This window comes from Dermacentor andersoni, chromosome 1 (assembly GCF_023375885.2).
Source record: "Dermacentor andersoni chromosome 1, qqDerAnde1_hic_scaffold, whole genome shotgun sequence".
Lineage (NCBI taxonomy): Eukaryota > Metazoa > Arthropoda > Arachnida > Ixodida > Ixodidae > Dermacentor > Dermacentor andersoni.
The window spans coordinates 64,964,527-64,979,855 of record NC_092814.1 but is presented as its reverse complement, the minus strand read 5'-3'; positions in this window follow the sequence as shown (position 1 = coordinate 64,979,855).

Here is a 15,329-nt window from a genome sequence, read left to right as displayed (position 1 = left end):
TACCTCCAGAGCGCCTGCTGTTCTTGAAGAGTCTTTTCATCGGCGGAAGCAATGAGGTGTGTAACAGACATGGACAAAGTGTATGGAGTCTGAGCATCTCACTCTTCAAAAGTCTGCGGTGCAGTTCATTTCACTGTTAAAGCCGTTTTACTCATGAAACTTCGCCGCCAACTGAAGTTAAACTTGTCAACAAATAGTTGCAGAGAAGCAATAATAATAATATTTGGGGTTTTACGTGCCAAAACCACTTTCTGATTATGAGGCACGCCGTAGTGGAGGACTCCGGAAATTTTGACCACCTGGGGTTCTTTAACGTGCACCTAAATCTAAGCACACGGGTGTTTTCGCATTTCGCCCCCCATCGAAATGCGGCCGCCGTGGCCGGGATTCGATCCCGCGACCTCGTGCTCAGCAGCCCAACACCATAGCCACTGAGCAACCACGGCGGGTGCAGAGAAGCAAGTCTGTTATTTTAGTTCAATAAAGAATTAGGCTTTCGCCATTCCCCTATAATAGGCGAGGGAAAAGGTATAAAGTTACGCGTTAATAATTTTATTTTTGTGGTTATCGCCTTAATTGGGTAACAGAAAAAGTTTGAAGTACGAATTATTTGCAGCCTCGCGGAGGAACAGCGGCTGGCGGACTTAAAGGGACACTAAAGGTTACTATGAAGTCAAGTTAAAGTGATAAAGCAATGCTCCAGAACGTCTAAGGCGTCAATATAATCGCGAACAGAGCTTTAGTAACCGAGAAACTGAGGTAAATGCATGACACGATTTGAGACCCCCCAGCGACATTCCGGTACTAGCCCGATGACGAAGGCGCTCCTCATCATAATTTATGTCACTAGTAGTCAACTACTCGTAGTAAAAAGATCATTTCATTAGATTATAAGACGAAAAAAAAAATGGTACTTGTCTACTTCAATTCGATTCAAAGAAAAAAATTACATTTTGGCGTTACCCTTGAGTAATATGGGTGGTCGAAAGATTTCGTTTTCACTGGACTCTGCGCACTCGACTCTGCGCCGTGCGCGCTTTGGAGTTTCAGCTGTTTCGTTATCGCGTTGTGCTGCGCTGGTTCTGCTGGCTAGCGAAACTTGCATTTGGAGCAAGCAGCGTCTATGCCACGTCCATGTGATGTCATGGCATGCGCGAACGGTCCGCGGAAATTGGCCAAGGGCAATTGCAGTGACGAATCCAACGTTCGTTACGTTACTTATCACTGCGTACCAACGAGTGAACCTCTCCGTTCGAAGTGGTTAAGTGCCGTGCCTCTGCCACAGCGCGTTGGCAAAGAGCCGAAACATCGCATAGTGTGCTCGCTGCACTTCCGTCCAGAGGATTACGAGTTCAACGCCGACTTACTGAAGTCGTGTGGAGTGCCTTTCAATGCAATGCTTTCCCGTAGCGCTGTTTCATTGGTCTTACCTGCATTCTCCGAAGCGCAAGAACAACTGCAAGTCGAAGACAGGGCGGTGAGTGCGGCATTTGGTTTTCACGAAGGAAAAGCTACAAATGTGCGAATATTTGCAGCCATGGCATACAGTTGCCGTCGCAGTAGTACGCAACGACGCCGGCAGCGCGAGCCCTCAGCAGCAGGTCACGTTCATCAGTGCTTATATCGCTGAAGTCGAGCCCGGCATCGCGAGCCAATGTGTCGTTGTCAGGGTCGTCCATAGCCACGAGCGTCGAAGTTGGCGTCATAAAATGAAGAATCAGCTTATCGTCGCGCGCTTTCCCTTCCGCTAGCCACCATAGTACCGCTTTCGCGCTGCTGTCGGCTCTGTCTTGGCTCTGTTTCTAGCCGCGCGTTTGCGTTTTGCGCAGAAAATCCGTAGCGCCGTCTGTGGCCGCCGTTTTACTCACCGACGGTGCAACGTCACTATGAGACCGTGACGTCACCACTCCTCGATCGGAGGGCAGGCGCTTTGAACAGCGGTATAGGTACGCGGACGTTTCAGAATGCATTTTCTCTTAAAATAAGTCTTCTTCGCATGAAACAAGCGTTTCGAGGTTTCTGGGATGCTATTTGAACAATACACGTTGACGTAATATTAACCTTTAGTGTCCCTTTAAGCTGTAGCCGACTATAGTTGTGTTTGTTGAATTCGCCCTGGAAGAATTATAGAGAAAAATATACATTTGCGGAACAATCACAGTTCTTTTGGATCCCTCGTTGACTGCTCCAGCAAGTGCCACAACTGACTCGTATATTTATTTGGGAAGTTACGTAACGATGCGTGGCCGCTAGTCCCATACAACCGCGTAGGGCACAGGACGCTGGGATTCTAAACGTATACTGCGCCCACCGCTGAAGGTTAGAACGACCCCTATATATATATAAGCACAGCAGAGAAGATGCAACGTCAGGCGGCTCGAATGATAACTGTATAAGCGTCATCCACTTCCGGCGGCGTTTTCTCTACTTCCTAGTTAAATAAAAAAAAATGTTGATCCATAAATATTTTCATAGACAATGGGTAAATTTATTAATTTTCACTTTTCCTTCCTGTTTGGCTGTTCTCTCTCTCTTAGTAGATCGCTTAATTTCTCAACTCCTTGCGACTCTCGTTTCCAGTTGGCAATTTTGCACGAAAAGAGGTGTACAATTAGGAAAAAACCAGACGAGTTAATGGGTGAAAGTCGTCTTGCCCATGAGTTTAAAGGGTATTGCAGAGTTTGATGATGGACGCTGCCTCGCATTGTTTTATTTTCCACATTATCTAACTCATATCACGGGCATATGGTTTTGAGGATCTGTCAGCGTTTCGGCGAGCCGTCACTCGAAGAAATAATGAAGCAAAAGGAAATGTTAAACGCAATTGGCGTTTTATCCGGCCGCAGCTCGTTCCACGTGCGTACAGACTAGCTGACCACGAACCGAATCCCTTTTCTGGTCCCTAGATCACTCTTAACAAAGAAGGTTGAACTAACGAACCAGCAGCTATGCGTGTGACCGTTGATTAGACGGTGACAACTGAATGCATCTCGAGTTAATCGCGCGGGCACGGAATCAATGAGAAAACTGGCCTTCACATGCCAGTAGATCCCGATAACTACCCCATCCAAAAGGGGTGAAAAAGGCAGCAAAATGTTGACCGCCGAATAGCTGTCAAGTCTGAACATTGATTTGGCGGCGCCTTAGGAATGTGCTTGAGAAGCGGTGGCGTGAACGGGGAGTGTGTGTGTGGGTGCGGGAGGGGGGGGGGGGGGTGTATGCGTCCTAATTTCGGGGGGGGGGGGGGGCCCCGGGTTCCCCCCCCCCCCCCTTGGGTACGTGCCTGTCGCCGTCGATCCTTACTCCTAAGCCTTCCCAGTTTAATAGCTTGAATACATCTTCCAAGCTCGCACTGCTTCGCATATGGTTGTGGCCGTTGGCGTAGCCAGGATTGAGGTGGCACGCTGAGCCCGTGCCCCTCACCCCTTCTGAAACTTTTGTGTTAGCAGGCAGCCTGCCCAGCCCCTAGCCCCGCCTCCCTCTCAGTCCAGGTCAAGTGCTAGCCCCCCCCCCCCTCCCCCCAACAACCCCCTTTAAAAAAATTCTGGTTATGCCACTGGTTGTGACTAACAAAAATCGATCCCCCCGTTCCCCTTCTTCCCGTTCAAGACCAACTCATGCGTCAGTAGAAATGCCGGCATGTCTCGCGAAGGAGGTCATGTGTGTGTGTCGGGGGGGGGGGGGGGGCAGCCCTTCCCCTCTGTATTTGCGAGTGGCTGTATCGTCGTAGTATGTAGTCCCAGAAGGGAGCCAACGGGCGACTCCACAGTAATACGGTGTATGTACGCGTCGATTCTGCGGATAAATTCCACTGTACTACAGGTGATGGTGACTGTACCACAAAAACCTACGGCTTTTGTGGCGTATTTCTCAGGCATTATCACCATGTTCATCAACATCATAATTTTAGAGCGCAGCTCTTAGGCGCCCGTTCCTGCGGCGAGCGTTGACGTTGTCCCTCGTAACCGAGCGAACGAGCGCAGCGAATGATGAAAGCGAACGCTGAGCGCAGCGGGAGATGAGAGACGGCGATAGCGAAGAGAGTGCGAAGAGGAAAGCGGAGGAGGACGGTATGGCGAAAGCGTGAGAAGTGTAGTGTCGCGCAAGACGGGCTTTTCGGCGGCGATGTAGTCCCGCAAGGGTCCTGCAACAGCTTTCTGTGTGGTTATTGATGTTCACGGCGTCCCTTCACAGGCCTAGTTATTTTTTTCATTAATGGACTATATTGTGCGACCGATTAGTTATGTTTGTGTGCGGTAATTATCACAATTCCTCTTACCTTTATTTCTTTGACATGCTGAGAATATAGATCCAGAGCAAGAATGGTGGCCTTAAAAAAGTATTGCAGGGCCCCTTTAAGAGGAAAAGTTTGAGGCAAGTGGGGAGTGGCGGGAAGTACGAGCTGGATGTTTGTTACTTGTTTTCTTCTTATTTTCATCGTTTCACCAGACTACGTCTGTATGCTTTTGATACAAAACATGAAACATCTAGTATAAAAATTACACGGCCTCGATGTTTTACTTACTCTTCGTCAGATGTGAAGGTGGTGTCGATGTTATTACAATTTACAGGGACAACGCACACTAAGTTCAGGGCCAGCTGTCATGTTTTGCATGTTATGATAGGACACCTGGTGCCGTAATGAGTTCTTTTCCGCTTTTGTAAGTTTCACTGCGACTGATGTCAGTTATACGTCCGATGAAAAATATTAAAAACGTACGCATTTGGAGGGATTTGGAGGGATTTTAGTTATATATAAAATCTAACATGTTAACCTTTATAAAGGTTACCTTGTTTAGAGTGCGCTGATTATAAACAAACCGTCTCGGCGCATGTTCTCTTCGGACGCCGGCGTTCTTTTCTGACATCTTTAAAATGTAAATTGATAAGGGCATCGCTTCTCTTTTTCTTTCTACCGTTTTTATAGCGATCAAGCAGCTCCGCCTTTCTGTTTCTTCAACTTTGTTTGCTAAATATCATAACTTCGTTTCCATGTTTCATAAAAGGAAAACTATGCGAGATATTTGGAAGACTAAAGAAAGCTCGCGTCGTGTAGTATATGAAGCACTCATTCAAGCAATAGAGAGATACGTCAATCAGTACACGTATGATACTTGAGTACACATTCCAGGCACGTACCCAGGGGGGGGGGGGCTGCCCCCCTCCCCGCGCCACACCACCACTCCTCACACACATTCCTAAAGCGCCGCCAAATCAATATGGAGACTTGACAGCTATTCGGCAGTCAAAATTTTGCTGCCTTTTTCACTCCTTTTGGATGGCGATAGTTATCGGCGTCTGCTGGGGTGTGAAAGCCAGTTTTCTCATCGGTTCGGTGCCCGCACGATTAAGTCGAGATGCGTTAAGTTTTCACCGTCCATTCAACGGTCACGCGCATCGCTGTTGCTTCGTTAGTTCAACCATTGTTTAAACTGATCCAGGGACCAGGAAACGGATTCGGTTCGCGGTCATCTAGTGTGTATGCTTGTGGAACGAGTTGCGGCCGGAGAAAACGCCAGTTGCGTTTAACTTTTCCATTCGCTTCATTATTTCCTCGAGTGACGGCTCGCCGCGGCGCTGGCAGATCCTCACAACCATATAACCGCGATATGGGTTAGAAAAGGTGGAAAATTAAATAATGTGGAACAGCGTCCATCATCAGACCCTGCAATAACCGTTAAACCCATAAGCAATATGACTGTCACCCGTTCCCTCATCTGGCTTTTCCCTAATTGTACGGCACTTTTCGCGCAAAATTGGCAACTGGAAACAGGAGTAGCAAGGAGTTGAGAAATTAAGCGATCTACTAAGAAAGAGAGCCAAGGCAACAGCCTAACAGGAAGAAATAGTGAAAATTAACAAATATTTCGTTGTTTATGAACATATTTGTGAATCAACATCATTTTATTTAAGAAGGAAGTAGAGAAAACGCCGCCGGAAGTGGATAACAATTCCGTGTGTTTTGAATGACGCTTCTAGAGTTATCAGTCGAGCTGCCTGACGTAGCCACTTCTCTGCTGTGCTTATGTAGGTGCTTTTCTAACCTTCCGAGGTGGACGCAGTACGTATAGAACCGCAGCGTCCTGCGCTCTACGTGGTTGTACAGGACTGGCGGCCACTCATCGTTACACAACTTCGCAAATTATACAAGTTGGTTTAGGCACTTGGTAGAGCAGTAAACGAGGGATCCAAAAGAACTGTGATTGTTCCGCAGATATATCTTTATCTATGATTCTTCCACATCTAATTCAAAAAACGCTACTATAGTCGGATACAACGACTATTTTCTACAAACGTACTGAGTCTTTAGAGTAGGTCCTTCTGATCATTAATTGACGCATCTAAGTGCCCCGCGTAAAACGTGTAATTTATTATAATGTTTTGAAAATGTACATCGCTGCTGATCGCAGCACACTGCTCGGCGGAATTTTCAGCCTCCCCTACCAGGAGAAGTTCATTTGAGGAATCGCCAGTCATTTGTGCGCAGGCGCGAGTAAGAGCGGACACGAGAGAGAAAACCTTGGGGCTTTTGCACCTTGAATTTATCCATTAGATCATTTAAAGTGGACAAATTCTGTATGTCAATTAATAGCTTACATGAATTCGTTACGTTGTGTACAAGGGGTCTGCAAAAGCTGTATTTTCACATTACTAAATTTTTTTTTAAATTCATATGTAACATATCAATTTTGTCCGCTTTAGATTTAATATTAGATGCAGCTCACAGAATTGTGATATCGTTTTTCATTGCTCAATTACAGAGTTGTAAACTTGATACTCTCGTTTTCTAAATATTTGCGATTTTTGCCAATTTTTAACAAAATATTGACGACATAAATCAAAAATTCAAAACCAACAGTCACTAGATTTTAAGTTTTTGCTTTATATGCAACAATCCTCGTCAAATTCGGTGCAGTGGTTGCCGAGACAAACGAATTCTCCTTTTACATGTATTTAGATAGGAGACCCGAGCTAAAGCTTAAGCACTTCCGGCACACAGCAAGCGTTGTCAGCTTGTGTTACAACGTGCTCCATTTTGACGAGAGCTCCGCGGTCAGAGTCGGTCTCAGTTTTTTCGCGAGCACTATGATTCGACTTTGTTGCGTTGTGGACTGCAAACGTAGCGACTGGCATGTCAAGCTGCGACATCGTGTCCCTCTGCAAGGCAGCAGACGAGCGGACGGGCTGCAGCGCATCGGACTGCCGATATCCGATCGGCGCCAGGATTTGCGCGTTTGCGGCCGTCACTTTACACCGGAAGCTTACTAACGCAATAGCGTTTCGTGTGTCCGGTATTACGGTAAACATTAGCGCAAGGGGATAGGGCCTGGCCGTGTCCCCTTGCGTGTCGTTTCACGGGATGAGCAGAAGCGCAAATGTGAATGGTCTGTACGGTGCAGCTACCTGGTGGCACAGAGCTCAACCACACACAGTATCAGTAACAAAATGTATTCTTTGCTGCTGGTGTAAATTTTTCGCAGGAGTGTGATCGGTAACACGTTGTTTTTGTAAATGTTTAAAATGTATTTCACTTGGTTAGAGCAATATTAGCTCTTCGTTTGGCTGGTTAAGCTCTGCACCAACGGGTGGCTGGACCGTGGAGACCGATCAGGCAGTTCACGTACGTCTACGCTAAAGTTCCTTCATCAGCTTGAGTTTATGCCTCCACCGTTCCGTCGAAACGCCCAGCTAGCCTGTGGTTACCGGAATACCAGACACGTTCTGCGCTGCGACAGAATGCTCTCAACGCACGCTGCTTCGATAGCTCTCGATTAGCTCTGGGGTCGACTGCCAAGCAGCTGGCGGAGAGTTTGGAGAGGCTTCGCGCGCTCGCTCCTAGAAAGCCGGAAGTCGACGACACGACGTGCCATCATGACGCAGATCCAGTGAAGGCGGAGCTTAGCCCCGATATCTCGGCGAACGAGTTGAGGAGAAAATGCATGACTATGGAGGAGGGTAACTTGTAATCGTCCGTAGCTCTCTTAATATGAGACGTTTCACATACATTGTGGTGCGAATGATTAACTTTAGCTGTACCCTACGCGTCTACAAAATTTGTCCGAACCGTTTCAGGGGCCCTTTAAAAGCCCCGCCCACGCCCTCATAACCGCCAGCCACTGTTCCTCCGCGAGGCTGCAAATAATTCGTACTTCAAACTTTTCCTGTTACGCAAATAAGGCGGTAACTATAAAAATATAATTATTAGAGCAAAATTTTATACGTTTTTCCTCGCCTATTTCAGTGGAATGGCGAAAGCCTAATTCTTTATTGAGCTGAAAAAAAAAAAAAATGCTTGCTTCGCTGCAACTATTTATTGTCAAGTTTCACTTCAGTTGGCAGTGAAGTTTCATGAGTAAAACAGGTTCAGCAGTGAAATGAACTGTACCGCAGACTTTTGAAAAGTGAAATGCTCAGACTCCATACATTTTGTCAATGTCTGTTGCACAACTCATTGCTTCCGCCGATGAAAAGACTCTTCAAGAACAGCAGACGCTCCGAAGGTATCAAGTACGACGCCATTTTGAAAAGGCCGCATCACGACGATTTTGTTTGCTTCTGTGATTGGCTGGCGGAGTAACGCAACCCCGCGCGGTCCGTGTGCCTTGGTTGCCAACGGCTGTTTTTTAACTTGTATTCTACTATAGTAATCTTTATTTTACGCTTCTTTCCTACGTGAGTCCATTTGACATGGTTCCTTGTTCGCCGAGTAAAGGAGAGGTGTATTTCACTGGCGTACCTGTGAGATACACCTTATTTCATTTCTCTTTTGCGGGTTTACGCATCTTTATGGCGATGGTGGCCGTTATTCACCTTTGTACTAGTAAAGGTACACCTCCCACCCTCATTTGCATAGAGAAGTTACCTTGGGTTGCCCCCCTCCCCCCCGAAAAAAAAATCCTGGGTACGTGCCTGACACTTTCTATAAGAAAAAAATACGGTAGAACTCATCTCGCGATGACTGTCGACGGTAATGCTAATCGACAGACCATGGTGAAACGATAGCGTGACGACGATGGCAAGACGACTTCGGATGCCGAAGTTACAGTGATGACGATGGAACGGATGCGACGGGATCCTGACAATGCTATGACAACAAGTGCATGACGACGAGTGTGTGACGACGATGAGATGGCAACGGCATGAGGACAAAGGGATGACGACGAGTGTATTAGGACAATGGCGGGACGATGACTGCATCAAGAAACCTGTGGGACGACAATGGCGTGACGAGAGCCCGATGACGAAGCTGCAGTGATGATGATGGCACGACCACGATGGCATTACGACGAAGGTCTAACAATGTAAGCATGATAGCGGCACTCTGACGATGACGACATGACAAGGGCGATATAATCACGATTGAATTGCAACAGTATGATTACGATACAATGACGAAGAAAGATTGACGTCGATGTAACGACGAAAGCGGCATGACGACGACGGCGTGACATTGGGATGGCGTTACTGAAGAGATGACAATGATAAAGCGACAGCGTGACGACGACGGCATGACGATAGTCGGATGACAAAGTTGGAATGACGACGATGTAACGACGACGGCGTCATCACGACTCGAACCCTCACCTAGTGGCCCAAGCCAACTTGGACCACTCGGTCGGAGTAGAAAGCGTGTCGATGAAAGCATGACGTGAGTGAGATCACGAAGCCTAAATGATGACCACTGAACAACCACGATGGCGTCACGGCCAGGAGCACATACCTAGTGGCCCAAGCAGGTAGACAACTTGGGCCACTGGGTTGGTGTAAGAGGATAAATCGATCGATCGATCGATCGATAGATCGATAGATAGATAGATAGATAGATAGATAGATAGATACAAAGAAAGAAAGAAAGGAAGAAAGAAAGAAGCTGAAACAGGCAAAGAATGCTACTCCAATTAAAAGTCTGCAGAAACATAATCAGCTTGCTTCCTTTGCCAGCAGATGATTGCGCCTGTCCCGCCTTGGGTTTTTCATGCCTTATCTCGGCGCTGTGCTCCTCTCTAATTAAATTGCGGGGTTTAATCGTCCCGATGCTGCGCATTGTGCTATGGGAAACACCGTAGTGTGGGGCTCCGCATTAATATCGACCACGTAGGTTCTTTAACGCGCATTTAAATCTAAGTACGCGAGAGCCCTTGTACTTCGCTCTCATTGAAATGTGGACAACACGGCCGGGAATCGAACCTGTGACCTTGCGTCATTGCAACGTCATAGCCACTGAGTCACCGCGCAGCTTATGCGCACATTTCTAGTCGCGTTAAAATTCTGCCACAAGATTGGAATCAGCATTGTTGTTGTCGTCGTTGTTATCGTAATTGTTGTTATTTCGACAATAGATGCTTCCGTATTGCATACTATATACATTCAAATAACCACCGTTTGCGACGTGTTATTATATGTTATACTGCGTCGGTATGCGGTGCAGACTAAGGCAATTGGTTCCAGAAGGTCTGAATTCGAATTCATGAGGTGCTAAGAATTATCTTCGGATGATCTCTTTTCATAAGAGGTTGCACCCCAGCAGTGGCGGTGAAAAACGTGGCCACATCGGTGCTTTCTTTCTATGTCTTACTCACGCGCTCAACCGTGCGTCCATGGCTAGAGAAGTGCATGTGGTCGTGTATGACTCTTGGAATAGTAACTGTCGGTGCAAGCAAACGGCAAAAAATTGCCGGAACATGATATCACGCTGATTAGAACACGTGTATTTATTTTTCCAGCTCGACGTCATGCATCGCTTTTTGATCGGTGTGTTCTGCACGTGTGGCGACGCAAACGCTGTTGTAGCGAGTATTAGATTTGGAGCGGTCGTAGACGTAGCGAGGACCTTGGGACGACAGGACTGGGCGAGCAGGATTTAATGGCAGTCTTTACATTTTATAACACGAGGTACATTGGCAGACTAGCGCGACTCCCATATGGAGCCCGCAAAACTAACATACAGCAAACAGTTTACGAGCACACAGCTCACTACTACATTTCGAGCATGACAGAGCACTCAGCTCCCGACAACGAGCACGACACGAGCACACCCTAGCAGCCGGCAAACGCTGCTTATAAGCTCTCCGCTTGACGTCATAGTTCGACGTCACTCTTCGAGGTCCCCGTGGACGGAGTCCCAGTGGACGGAAACGCTCGTCCAGTCATTGTAAACTTGCCGCCGCCCCGCAGTACGGCCCACACACACAAAGGCACACACGTTCGCGCCTACACACACAAAGGCTGACACGTTCGAGGGCCCCGTGGACGGAAATGTTCGTGTTGCACACACACACAGGTGAAAAGGCCGGACAGTTCTCGGTACCGCCCAGCTTTCAATGCCGACGTCAGAGGGCTTCGTAGAACTCTGCTTTGTCCCGGATGGCTCGGCCAAGTACCAATTTCCTGAGTTGATCGCGCGCCACGTGGCTGCCGGCCCTTCGCAGTTCTCCGAAGGGCGCCCCGTCTGGTGGGCTTGGAACACGTGCAGCGGGCTGAAAGCTGGCACGTTGCCACCCCGTACGGCCATTCTTAACAGCTCCTCCATGGCCCGGAAAATCTCGCCTGGCCAGTGCTGGCAACCGCTGGGCAGGAAGAGAATGGCTGGCGAGCAAGACGATGGCTTTGCTCTCTGCAACCCCTGCGTACTTGGAATGCCTTCAACCATCTTACAACAACTGGCACAGAAGAGCCGACACGGCAACACAATACCGCTCAGCGTTCAAACGCCCGGAATCAGCTGCTAACCCACCAGGCCTCCTATCACAATTTCAATGCAAGTCACTAAACTGGGAATCCCAAATTTTGCCCCAAAATTTCGTGCCGCCAAAGCGAGCGTTCACGTTCCCCTTTCAGTTCGACCAAACCTGACTGTCGTGCTGCACAAGAGTAAAGGTTTACGCAAAATTAAACCGAAGGCTCTCAAACACCAATACCCAAACATAACATAAGCAGCCTAACTTCACGAACAGCCTGTTCTTACCCTATCGTAGTGACGTACTTATCTCACGTACTGTTGCCACTGAACAGTCTGGCCAACTCCACAGGTACGCAATCAGAATCGCGCTAGCTTTGTGGTCCCTATTCCGAACACGTGCTTGCATCATACAAAGTTTTCATCACGCTGACTCACATTTGTTCCTTTAATCCACACAGGACACGTTCCTTAAGCAAACAACCACACTTGCGTAACTTACGCAACACAGAGGAACCTTTAAACAAATGTGTCTTTTACTAACTAGCTCTTCGCACACGTACTAGAGAAGTCAGAATACGGCTGCCCTCGACACACACGAGCAACCCAGTCATCAACGTTCTGCTTCCTTCCGTCCGCACAGGACACTCGCTAATGGACCTAAGAGCTCTTCTCAGTGCAAATCACGCACTTACTGAAAATCTACGCGCTTAACCTTAAAATTCAAAAAACACTTAAAAAGAAAGAAGGTTAAATGACACACACGCGCGTTACGATAGGCCTCTCAACGATAACCTTGACGTTCAGGTTACTCACGTACACAAAAAAAGAAAGCCTATATACTTATTAATGAACACCTCGCGAGACTACAGGTTTACTTTAAACGCGTCTTTCAAATCTCGAGCTTCTCAAACAAAACATAAACAGAGCTCATACCTTACATATTGAAAGAAATCCTAGTCTCAAATCGCGAAAATCTGCAAATGTTCAAAAATAAAACAAAACAACACTACTACGGAAGCTCTCTTGGCCTCCCGTTCCCGATTGCTTACGACTGACTCATACTTTCAGCCGCACCCGAGGTGGTCGCGGTTTAAAAGCTACTCTGGCTACGGAGGAACAACAAAAGGGCTGACTCACTATCAGCTCCCCCAAGACGTTACGGTCTCCTGCCAATTTGCGTCCTCGCGCCCCGCTTTGAACATGACCTCGACTGACCGCGTCGCTACTCCCCACCTGGTCTCGTCTTGCCACCTTGCGCTTCTTTGTACTGCACGCTGAGCTTCGAAGAGAACGACGGAACGACGAGGAATTTGACTGCCCCGTGCCCTTTGTCCGCGTCCGTGCAGAGCAAGCTTCTCGGTCCCCCTTTGACCGGTGGCTCGAACGTGTTTGATGCGTCAACATCGTCCGTGACGACCGCACCTGTCTTTTCTCCGCGCCCTGCTTTTTCGCGCCTGTCGCCGTCTTTGGCTTCGCTACTTTAGCCACCGCATTCCGATCCTTTCGGCGCTTCTTTCTGCGGCGCTTTCTCCTCGAACTCTCTTTCATGCCGTCATCTCGCACCTCGTGCTGGCCGTTACACATCTCGTCGGCCCGGATCGGTCTCTTACCCGCACAGTCTGAGTGATTTACATTAAAATATACTCTCACTTTGCCTCGACTGGCGGACAGCTCAACCGACTCTGGCACAATGCAGCAGGCTTTACTCGAGTTATGCAACTCGCACTCTTGCGAACTGCCCTCTACTGCATTGCCCAGCTCACGCTGTGCATCTGCACACAGCCCGTCGGTATCGATCGCTGTCTCACGCGCACAGTCCGAATGATTAACAACTGAATCATCCCTATCAAGGCTATCTAGACTGGCGGAGAGCCGCACCGATCCCTGACCAATGCAGTTGTTCTCTCGTGGACTACGGAGCTCGCCATCCCGAGAACTACTCTCAACTGCATCGTCCAGTTCGCACCTCACTTCTGCACGCAGATCTGGCTCTACATGGGTGCTCGCGTCTGTCAAGTCCGCAGTATTCTGTACTTCGCTAACGACCTCGCTACCATGAGATGCGACGCACACGCGCGGTAACTGTGCCAATTTGTTCGCAGCTGGCCTAGCTGTCTCTACAGTCATCTGTTGGCACAGCACCTCGTCGCTCTCACTCTGGCCTTTAACGGCCTCTGCTGCCACTAAGGCTTCGTTAGCTGCTAGCACTTCGAGTCCACTTGTGAACGTGCTGCTACTCTCACAGGTACTACTAGTTTCCTCGGCTTTTGAACAAAATCTGCTATTTACTTCCTGCCACTTTCGCTGCGTCCAGCCTACAGATTTCTCCAGCCGCTGTTGACTTCGCTCGATTAACTGCTCAAAACCTTGAATCTCATTGTTCAATGCATCAATGTACTGCCTCGTTACTTCTGTTAGGCCTTCTTCCTGCGAAACCCCTTTCAGTTTCTGCCTAGCTTCTTCCTGTTTTTGCCTAAATTCATCCTGTTCTTGCCTAATTGCTTCCTGTTCCCGTTTTTTACTTAGAATTCGTTTGCCCATTTGCTCTATGAATTTCAAATCGTTCTCACTTTTGAGAATTGTCTTACGAATTTCTGATTCCTTAAAGTTCTCATCTACGTTTACCCCGATCTCCTCACACAACCACAACAGGTCAGCTCTCGTCAAACACATTAGGACCATGGTCGCTACTTTAAGCTTTGGCTCTGCTGTCACACAATACTTGTTGCGATACCCACGTAAATCAAAATACAAGTAAAAGATCCCAGCGAATCAAATCCAAAAACACAGAGAAATTGAAGCCTGGTAAATCTTACAGCCAAAACCAAACGCTTACCCACTGAAGCAGCACCATATCACCAGTCCTTCCCCGCCGTATCCAGTCAGTTGCAAGAGGTGGTCAATCTCAAGTCGCCTCCGACTTGATCAGGATGCCGGTCGGTCACCATGTGCCAACGTCCGTCAGCTGCCGTTGCTGTTTCCGAGTCGTAGGCCGATCTAGGAGCCGTAGGCCGATCTTACCGCTGCCATTCAGATATTAGATTTGGAGCGGTCGTAGACGTAGCGAGGACCTTGGGACGACAGGACTGGGCGAGCAGGATTTAATGGCAGTCTTTACATTTTATACCACGAGGTACATTGGCAGACTAGCGCGACTCCCATATGGAGCCCGCAAAACTAACATACAGCAAACAGTTTACGAGCACACAGCTCACTACTACATTTCGAGCATGACAGAGCACTCAGCTCCCGACAACGAGCACGACACGAGCACACCCTAGCAGCCGGCAAACGCTGCTTATAAGCTCTCCGCTTGACGTCATAGTTCGACGTCATCGTTCGACGTCACTCTTCGAGGTCCCCGTGGACGGAGTCCCAGTGGACGGAAACGCTCGTCCAGTCATTGTAAACTTGCCGCCGCCCCGCAGTACGGCCCACACACACAAAGGCACACACGTTCGCGCCTACACACACAAAGGCTGACACGTTCGAGGGCCCCGTGGACGGAAATGTTCGTGTTGCACACACACACACAGGTGAAAAGGCCGGACAGTTCTCGGTACCGCCCAGCTTTCAGTGCCGACGTCAGAGGGCTTCGTAGAACTCTGCTTTGTCCCGGATGGCTCGGCCAAGTACCAATTTCCTGAGT